The sequence below is a fragment of the Pinus tabuliformis genome, chromosome 9 (genome assembly GCF_031772625.1).
Source record: "Pinus tabuliformis cultivar Carrire ecotype Pingquan chromosome 9, CPIR1, whole genome shotgun sequence".
NCBI lineage: Eukaryota > Viridiplantae > Streptophyta > Pinopsida > Pinales > Pinaceae > Pinus > Pinus tabuliformis.
In genome coordinates, this window is record NC_142307.1 from 553640694 (window position 1) to 553651174 (window position 10481).

Consider the following 10481-nt stretch of genomic DNA (forward strand, 5'->3'; position numbering starts at 1 on the left):
GGCCCTGGTAAATCATTGAATTCCGTTCATTGATGTTATTTATTCCTTTCCCGTGACAAACATATTGATGTTAATTATTCCTTTCCCGTGACAATGGTTTTTAGTGTTCGCAGAGGGACGGCGCAAATGCATGTATTAAACAAATGAAAAGCAGTAGTTACCAGTGGCACTAGTGAATTTCTTCAACAAAATGATTCTATTGTCTCTACTCTTATTTCAATGGCTCTCTTCAATCCATTTTCAGCGGTTGGCTCTCCAAACTTCCTTCCGTATCAGGATAGGGATTATCAAAATATGAGTTGTCTACTATCTTTCTGGGGCATTTTGCTATAATTCAATCTAATCTTAACTACAGGTCTTACCGAATTCCATTTCCTTTGGTTTTACCTAAACTCTAAAATCATATTCCTCGGGGTTTCAAGGTTTTTTTAAAGTAGAAACACAGTAAAAAAAATAAAACTCTTGTTTTTAAAATTTTAACAGTATGTCTTAAATATACTCTTTAACCCAAAATGAGTCAAATTCATTATAAACTATGAATCTATCTTAATTTTAAAATAATTAAATATATTTTAATATTAAATATGAATTATTTCTTTGCAAGACTAAACTGTTTTATAGTATTTTAGATTCTTAATCATTTAGTATTTTAGATTCTTGATCATTTTATTTAATGTGAAAAATGTAATAAAGTGAATTAAAAAAAAAATTATAAATTTCAACTATATATATCTTAAATAAAAACTTATTCTTTAACTAGAATACTGTCATTTTTATTATTAAATAAAAATTTATAATTTAATTACAAAGTATATTAAATATATATATTTTTTTTATTTAAACTCATCTGTAAATTTTAAAAATAAAAGTGTCAATGAATTTCATATCTATAAATTTATATTTTTATAACAAGAATATAAAATTTTAGTACTTTATGAAATATAAATTTATATATTTTACATTTAAATATACTTTTATGTTGTTGTTGTTTTTTAAATAATTAAAATTTAATATAATTTAGATATATATTTTTATCTTAATTAAATATTATAAAGAAGTTATGATAGGTTTCCCACCATGTTAAAAAAATTAAACATAATAAAGAAATTAAAATATAAATTATATAGAATTTAATTTTGAGAATTAGATCAATTGGTCTAATACTCATTGCTAAAGTACCTTACTATTGAGATGCAACAGGTCAATTCTCGTGGAGTTAGGGTCTAATCACTTAGAATGGATTCACTTAGATTTTCCTCAAGAAAAATATAACCTATATATAATTTTATAACATTAATAAAGTTATAAATTCAATAAAAACCAAATTTATAATTTAATTAAAAAGTATATTAAATATAAATTCTTTTATTTAAATTCATTTGTAATTTCTTAAATAAAAGTTTCCATAAACTTCATATCTATAAATTTGTACTTCAATAACAAAAATATCAAATTATAATACATATTGAAATATATATATATATATATATATATATATATTATAATTGAAATTTAATATAATTTAGATATATATTTCTATTTTAATTAGATATAATAAAGAAGTTAGGATATGTTTCCTACCATATTAAAAAAATAAAATATAATAAAGAAATTAAAATATAAATTATATAGCATTTAATTTTGAGAATTAGATCAATTTGTCGAGTATTCACTGTTATTACTATTGGAGGTAGCTGGTCAATTCTGGTAGATTTAGGGTCTAATCACTTCGAGTAGATTCACCTATATTTTCCTCAAGAAAAAAAAACCTATATATAATTTATAATATTAATAAAGTTATAAATTCAATAAAAACTGAATTTATATTTTAATTACATATTAAATATAAATCTATTTATCTAAATTCATTTGTAATTTCTCAGATAAAAGTGTGCATGAACTTCATATCTATAAATTTCTACTTCAATAAGAAAAATATCACATTCTAATATATAGTGAAATATAAACATATATATTTTACATTTAAATAATTAAAATTTAATATAATTAAGTATATTTTTCTATTTTAATTTAATATAATAAAGAAGTTATGACAGGTTTCCCATTGTATTATATATATAATAAAGAAACTAAAATAGAAATTATATAGAATTTAATTTGAGATTTAATCAATTAGTCTAGTACTCATTGCTAAAATACCTTATTATTGAGAGTTAATGGGTCAATTGTGGTCGAGTTAGGGTCTAATCACTTCAAATTGATTCAACTAAATTTTCCTCAAGAAAAAAATAACCTATATATAATCTATAATATTAATAAAATTATAAATTCAATAAAAACCAAATTTATAATTTAATTACAAAATATATTAAATATAAATTCTTTTATTTAAAATCATTTGTAATTTCTTAAATAAAAGTGTCCATAAACTTCATATTTTTTTAAATAATTAAAATTTAATATAATTTAGATATATATATTTCCATTTTAATTAAATATAATAAAGAAGTTATGATAGTTTTCCCACTATATTAAAAAAATTAAATATAATAAAGAAATTAAAATATAAATTACATAGAATTTGATCTTGAGAATTAGTTTAATTAGTGGAGTACTCATTGCTAAAGTACCTTAATATTGGGAGGTAATCACTCATTGCTATGGTACCTTACTATTGGGAAGTAACTAGTCAATTCTCGTAGAGTTAGGGTCTAATCATTTCGAGTGGATTCACCTAGATTTTCCTTAAAAAAAAAAACCTATATATAATTTATAATATTAATAAAGTTATAAATTCAATAAAAACCAAATTTATAATTAAATTAATTACAAAGTATATTAAATATAAATTCTTTTATTTAAATTCATTTGTAATTCCTTAAATAAAAGTGTCCATGAACTTCATATTTATAAACTTGTACTTCAATAACAAAAATATCAAATTCTAATATATAGTTAAATATAAATTTATATATTTTACATTTCAATATATTTTTTATTTTAAATAATTAAAATTTAAAATAATTAAGATATATATTTTTATTTTAATTAAATATAACAAATAAGTTATGATAGGTTTACGACCGTATTAAAAAAATTAAATATAATAAAAAAATTAAGATATAAACTATGTCGAATTTAATTTTGAGAATTAGATCAATTAGTCAAGTACTCGTTGCTAAAGTACTTTACTATTGGTAGCACAAGATTTGAATCCAAGACTTCCAGTTCGGTGAAACTTCATTTCCACAACCATTACCACTTAAACTACCGAAAATAGATAGTTTGTTAATTTGTTTATTTATTTTAATAGAAAAAAATACATAATTAAATTCTAATACAAATTAAAATTATGATACTTCATATCTTCTTAAAATTTCCTTAAAAATGTTTCAATTGTCAGTTTTATTTTGGTGTAGGTTTGAACTTGGCATAAGAAAATATAAATATTCGTACATCAATGGCATTAATGATGTTAAATCTAATGCACAAAATATTTGTTTTTTCACTTTGACATATATTTTTATTTCTCATAATATTTTTAAATTTCTATTATTTATCCAATTAGCAATTATTTTTAAATGATAGTATATTTTTATTTATGTAAATAGTAAAGGTAATACCCCAAAAAATTATTATTTAAGTTAGATAAAATATTATTTAAGTTAGATGGTGATAGTTGATATTATAAAATTATTTTTCTTGTTGATAGATTATTTATGGTTATTAAATATTAAGATTTTTTTAATAAAATATTTATGAAAAATTAATATATAATATAAAATTATATATTTTATTATTATTATAAAAAATTAAAGTTTAATAATTAATTATGAAATAGGGAAGAAAATAAAAAATTATTAATTATTTATTTTGTTGTAAAAAAGTATTATTTAAATCTATATTTTAGCTTTGAATTATTAATTTTCGAGAATAAATAATTATTTATATGTATCTATATACCACTTATAAATATTTGTAAAGAAATTTGAATATTACTTAATTTTTGAAAAACACATCAATATAGTTGAAAATGTGAAAAGGAGTTTTACTTTAGGAAATGAAGATTGTAGATGTAAAAAAAAATAACTAAAAACTAGATTACATAGCCAAAAACAATTCTATGAAAAAATGAAGAAGAAACAACAAAAAAAAAACGAGTCTAAGAAATGGAGTATAGTTAGAACAAAATATAAATTAAAAAAACTTAAAAGGATCTTTTAGTTTTGATAAGATCAACAAAATAAACTCCTTTTCTAATGGTGAAAAACAATTTGTATTTGGAAACATAATCCTTAATAAAAAATTTCTCATTAGGTACCACCTTTGATAACTTTGCATCTAACTATAAAGCATGAAATTAACCAAATTTTACAACTTTTTACTTTAAATCTCTTTTTAAAACTTGTTTGAAAATAAAAAGTTATTGCTTAGAAATACTATAGATACACCATTAAAAAAAATTGAAGGATCAAAAGTTGAAAATAATTAATATTATTTTGTATTAATGGAGAAATGGTTACACAAGTTGTAACGTATCTCCTTAGTTTAGGATTTGTTCCTAGAGTTTAGGAGTTTGGTTGCAACTTCCTGATCTCTAGTAATGTACTTAATGATGTAATTGATCATTTGATGAGTAGTAGAGTGTACGGAGAGAGTTCTCTTTGTTTTGAGTGCAGTCTCCAGGTGCAGTACTCACCTGTGAGTTGTAACTCCTTCTTTTTCAATTCAAGTCTGATTTTTATCTTGGTATCAGAGCACAGAGTAGGGATAGCCTTAATCTTTCTTTTTTAGGATGCATCATTGATTATAGAACTGTAGTGGCGGTGGAGTGTACAGAAGCATTCATAGAATTAGGTGGACTGTAGTAACACCTGAAGACAGGTCTCAGATGACTGATCATCTCTGAGTGGAAAATAGGGTTGGTGTGGTTTCGTCGCGAACAGTCGCGCCATTTTTGAGTGGAAGAAAGGGTTGGCGCTATTTATTAAGGAATATTCGTGCAATTTGGCGTTGTTTTAAGAGTGATAATTGCGCCAGCGTGCCAGAAAGTGTTATCAACGTGGGTATTTTGCTATCGAGAAGCGCCAACCTCTTTCTCTTTGGAAGATCTGCAATTTTTTGCAGATCGGCTTTGCCCGGTGGTGGCACTTTGAAATTTCAGATCTGTTTGGTGGCAGCAGATCAGAGTTGCCTAGTGGTGGGGCATTGAAGTTCCTGATCTACTCAGTGGCAACAGATCGGAGTTGCCCGATGGTGGCGCATTGGAGTTCCTGATCCACTCTGTGGTAGCAGATCGAATTTTCCTGGTGGTGGCGCATTGGAGTTCCTGATCTGTTCGATGGTAGCAGATCGGATTTGCCCGTTGGTGGTGCATTGAAGTTCCTGATCTGTTCAATGGTAGTAGATCGGATTTGCCCGGTGGTGGTGCATTAGAGTTCCTGATCTGTTCGGTGGTAGCAGATCGGACTTGACCGGTGGTGGCGCATTGGAGTTCCTGATCTGTTCGGCGGTAGCTGATCGGATTTGCCTGGTGGTGGCGCATTGGAGTTCCTGATCTATTTGGTGGCAGCAGATTGGACTTGCCCGGTGGTGGCTCATTGAAGACTTATTCATCAGAGGAATAGAAATTTTATCAATCCAATGTGAATAACAGTGATGAGTACTCTCTTAAGCAAGAAAAGACGTGGTCTATTATCAGGCCAGTAGATTATTTTCTCAGGGAGCAGCGACTGCTATTTATTTTGATGGGAATCGCCATCGCATCAACTTTCTTTATCCTTTAGCCTGGTTTTTTGGCTTCTAATGTTAATGAAAATGGAAGGTTTGTGCCTGACAAACCTCATCGGGTTGTTTATGAGACGCTTGTTTCTTAGTTTGCTCAGTATCATTCAGGTTCGATGGTGAATTCGAGGGCTAAAGTGCCCCTAGGTTTGAAGAGAAAGTCCCTGCGAGTTGTCGTGACGGGTGGAGCTGGCTTTGTTGGCAGTCATCTACTTGACAGGCTCATGGCAAGAGGCGACAGTGTTATTGTTGTCGACAATTTCTTCACAGGAAGGAAGGAGAATGTTTTGCATCATTTTGGCAATCTGAGGTTTGAACAGATAAGGCATGATGTTGTGGAACCCTTATTGTTGGAGGCTGATCAGATCTACCATTTGGCTTGCCCCGCTTCCCCTGTGCATTACAAACACAATCCTGTGAAGACTATCAAAACTAATGATGTGGGAATCTTGAACATACTTAGACTTGCCAAGCATGTTGGGGCACATTTTCTGCTTACAAGTACTAGTGAGGTTTATGGAGATCCTCTTGAACATCCTCAAACTAAAGCTTACTGGGGCAATGTTAATCCCATCGGAGTCCACAGTTGCTATGATGAGGGTAAGAGAACAGTCGAAACTCTGACTATGGGAGCAAATGCTGAGGTTCAGATTGCTCGAATTTTCAATACATACGGTCCGCGAATGTGCCGTGATGACGGTCAGGTTGCAAGTAATTTTGTTGCTCAGTCTTTGCGCAAGGATCCTTTGACAGTCTATGGAAATGGGGAATAGACACAGAGCTTCCAGTTCGTTTCTGATCTGGTTGAAGGCCTTATGTGACTTATGGAGGGCGAACATGTTGGTCCTTTCAATCTTGGGAATCCTGGGGAATTTACAATGTTAGAACTAGAACAGGTTGAACAAGGAAAGGATGACTCTAACAATGATTGGGACATTCCATTGGTAATGGAAGAAAACAGTAAGGAAGATGAAGAGCAGGAGCAGAAACAAGAAGAAGAAGTAACAGGAAATGTAATCAATAATGCAAGCCCAGAAAAGGTTGAAATAGACAGATTTGAGGTAAGTCCCCTACCAAGGAGATCAGGAAGGAAGACTCGATTATCATCTAAATTGAAAGACTATGCATTAATGTCAAAGATTGTAAACGTTGTAGAACCTGTAAATTATGAGGAAGCAAGTAAATCTGATGCATGGAGGGCTGCAATGTATGAGGAAATAGAATCAATAAACATAAACCATACTTGGGATTTGGTTGAATTGCCTGAAGGTAAAACCCCCATAGGATGCAAATGGCTGTATAAACCAAAAATAAATGCAGATGGGAGTATAGAGAAACTTAAAGCTAGACTGGTAGCAAAGGGTTACTCACAGCAAGAGGGAATAGATTTCAATGACACCTTTGCTCCTGTAGCCCAATTAAACACCCTTAGAATGCTAATTTCCTTAGCAAAAAAACACAAATGGCAGCTACACCAGCTAGATGTTAAGTCTGCATTTCTGAATGGTGACTTGAAGGAAGAAATTTATTTAGTACAGCCTGAAGGTTTTGTGAAAAAGGGGCAGGAACATCTTGTGTGTAAATTGAAAAAGGTACTTTATGGTTTAAAACAGGCACCCAGGTCGTGGTATGAGAAAATTGACTCATTTTTTGTACAGCATGGCTTTCATAGGAGCTTGAATGATCCAAATCTGTATACCAAGTTTAATAAACAGAGGCAAATTATTTTGATTTCTTTGTATGTAGATGATATGATCATAACAGGGAATGCTAACAATCTGATCAAAGAAATCAGATGTCACAAGTGTATGAGATGGAAAGACTCTAGACAAACCTTTCTTACTCAAGGGAAGTATGCCAGAAGCTTGCTGGAAAGGCTCAGAATAGAGCAGTGCAGATTAGCAGCAACACCATTACAGCAGAACTTAAAGTTGAGCAGTGACGACGGTACTAAAGAGGTGGATGCAACCATGTACAAACAGCTAGTTGGCAGTTTGATATATTTGACTACAACTAGACCAGATTTGGCATACTCTGTTAGTGTGTTGAGCCAGTTCATGTCAAAAACTCAAAATTCACTAGGTCGCAGCAAAAAGTGTGTTGAGATATCTTAGTGGTACTAGTAATTATGTCATTTTGTACACTGACACTTCTGATGTTATTCTAGCAAGTTTTTTTCAGATTCCGATTGGGCAGGTAACTTGGATGATCAAAGATCTATCATAGGATATGCATTTAGCATTGGATCTAGGGTCATAGCATGGAGCAGCAAAAAAAAAAAAAACCAGAGCACTGTAGCTCTGCTTCATCGAGAGAAACTACTGTCAAAATGAGATATGTGCTGAATATTGTAAAACTTGTGATAACATGGCTGATATTTTTACTAAGTCTCTTAGGCGTGTAAAGTTTGAATTGTTTAGAGGGATGCTAGGAGTTCAGGATAATCCTTTCTCCATTAAGGGGGGGAGTTGAAAATAATTAATATTATTTTGTATTAATGGAGAAATGGTTACACAAGTTGTAACGTATCTCCTTAGTTTAGGAGTTTGGTTACAACTTCCTGATCTCTAGTAATGTACTTAATGATGTAATTGCTCATTTGATGGGTAGTAGAGTGTACAGAGAGAGTTCTCTTTGTTTTGAGTGCAATCTCCAGGTGCAGTACTCACCTGTGAGCTATAACTCCTCCTTTTTCAATTCAAGTCTGATTTTTATCATTGGACAAGTCTTTCCCCATCATTTTTTAATAAAGTCAATATTTTAATTGAATCCTCCTTTCTCTTCCTAGGAAAAACTCTTGGCACTTTGAATTTTTTGATAAAAAATATCTTAAGAAAATTTATAATCCAAATTTCCAAATTGCTCTTGTAAGAAAAATGTGTTGTGGAAAATAGACTGAAATTGATATAATAAGACCCTTTCTTTATGATATTTAAACAAGTGCACAATTTTCCAAAATTGTTGAAGATGAGCCATAGGTGTATGGGCAAGTTGATTCTTTACCAAAATGAGCCACGAATATGGTCACACTACCACCACAAAGAAACCTAACTATTGCTTATAATCAAACTCTATTAGTAGACTTGTTTGGGAAGAAAAAGAACAAATCCAAAACCTCCAAGATTGAACTAAGATCTAGAAAGGCCACATCAAATCGAATCTTATCAACGCTTATAAGAAGGACAAGAAGAAGCATACAAATTTTCCTTCAATACCCTGATGTAGCGCATCCCACTAAAAACAATTCTTCATTAAATAACTCATAATTAACCTTTTTACCTTACTCTATATAATACAGTGATAATTGTAACTTAACTGTATCATTGATAACATAAGTGTGATTGAGTTTATTAAATATTTGTGATTAGATATTAAACGAATCTATTTGCACGGCTTACCTACATGATGCCTTGGTTGAACTTCACCGTCCTCATCTCGATAGTGGTGATGACTCTCTCGCCTATCACTTGGTTTCGAGTTAATTCTATGGGTGTGAAAGTTAATGCTGAGTCCAGCCTGCACAGAGTAAACCCTAACCTTACCTCATTATTCTGTTTCACTTTGCTGGTGGCGAGAATGGTTGCAGCTCTATAATGAGCTGTGAGTGAAAATGGTTATGGGGATTATGCTTTCTCATCGGCTTAGTCATCAAGTGCCATCCAACGATTTAAGGTTTAATGGACTACCGCCTTTGGACGAACTTCTAGTGATGAGGTAACTAGCCAGCTGATCCATTACTTATTCTATTTCATTATCTTCCTCTCTCCCTTCGAATATCACTAATAACATAATATTTTACCGGCTTGCTCATTGTGGGTGGTCTCGGTTCTTCCTCCAGCCCTAGTGGTCGAACAGGGATACCCTTTGCAGCAAAACCCATGTTTTCCCTACTACTGAGTTAATACAAGCACCATTTCCTTATGATAGATTATGGTTTGACATTCTGTTACTTGGCTATCAGGTCTACGAGGCCCCATCAATGACACGATTCCTTCCAGGTATATATAGAGCAGCATTGATTGTTAAGTGTTTAAATGCAGGGTTGATATCCCAAACATCTAACCTCGGATGGGTTTTGGTGGGTTTTACAAGTACAATTTGATCCTGTTCCTGGAGTCAATGTGACCTTGGAAGGAAACTATACCAGAACTAACCGAAAGTCCTCGGCTATGTTTACAGGTTGGTCTAAATTTCACAAATCGACAACATTGATTTGGGTATCAGCTTTTAAACTGCTAAATGACTAGATCTAGTTTAAAGTTGAAGGGTGGGAGGGTTTGCTGGCTCTCGGCACGGCCAAACCCTCACCGCAACCCGAAATTCCTATCTTGTTTAAGGGATGTTGAATATGTAATTTGGTTGTGGAAATTTCTAATTCGCAGCTTGGCTGTGCGAACCTTACTGTAATATTTTTAAATTGATTGAACTATAATAATTTATAATGTTATTTTATGGCATACGCTGCCCGACCAAGCTACTCTATTTCTTGGTTTGAACTGAAAGTTTGTATGGATTTATATGGTTAACCCTCGCCAAGTCTCGACCTTTGCCATGGACAAGCCAGGTATGGAACCAGTCTCATCGATTCCACATATTGCATATATGTGTATATATTCATATATGAGAATGTCATTTTCATTGAATAAATAAGAGTTTATGCTAGAAATTTTGAATGGTTGAATACTTTAATAATGGATGTGCTCTTGAGGGTATCTAGTCCATGCGTTAAACTGTTC

At 31.2% G+C, this 10481-nt stretch overlaps 1 pseudogene; it reads left to right on the forward strand.

The window, feature by feature from the left end:
- Positions 1 to 5302: 5302 nt before the first annotated feature.
- Positions 5303 to 6909, forward strand: LOC149149705 (UDP-glucuronic acid decarboxylase 2 pseudogene; annotated as a pseudogene).
- The last annotated feature ends 3572 nt before the right edge of the window (positions 6910 to 10481 follow it).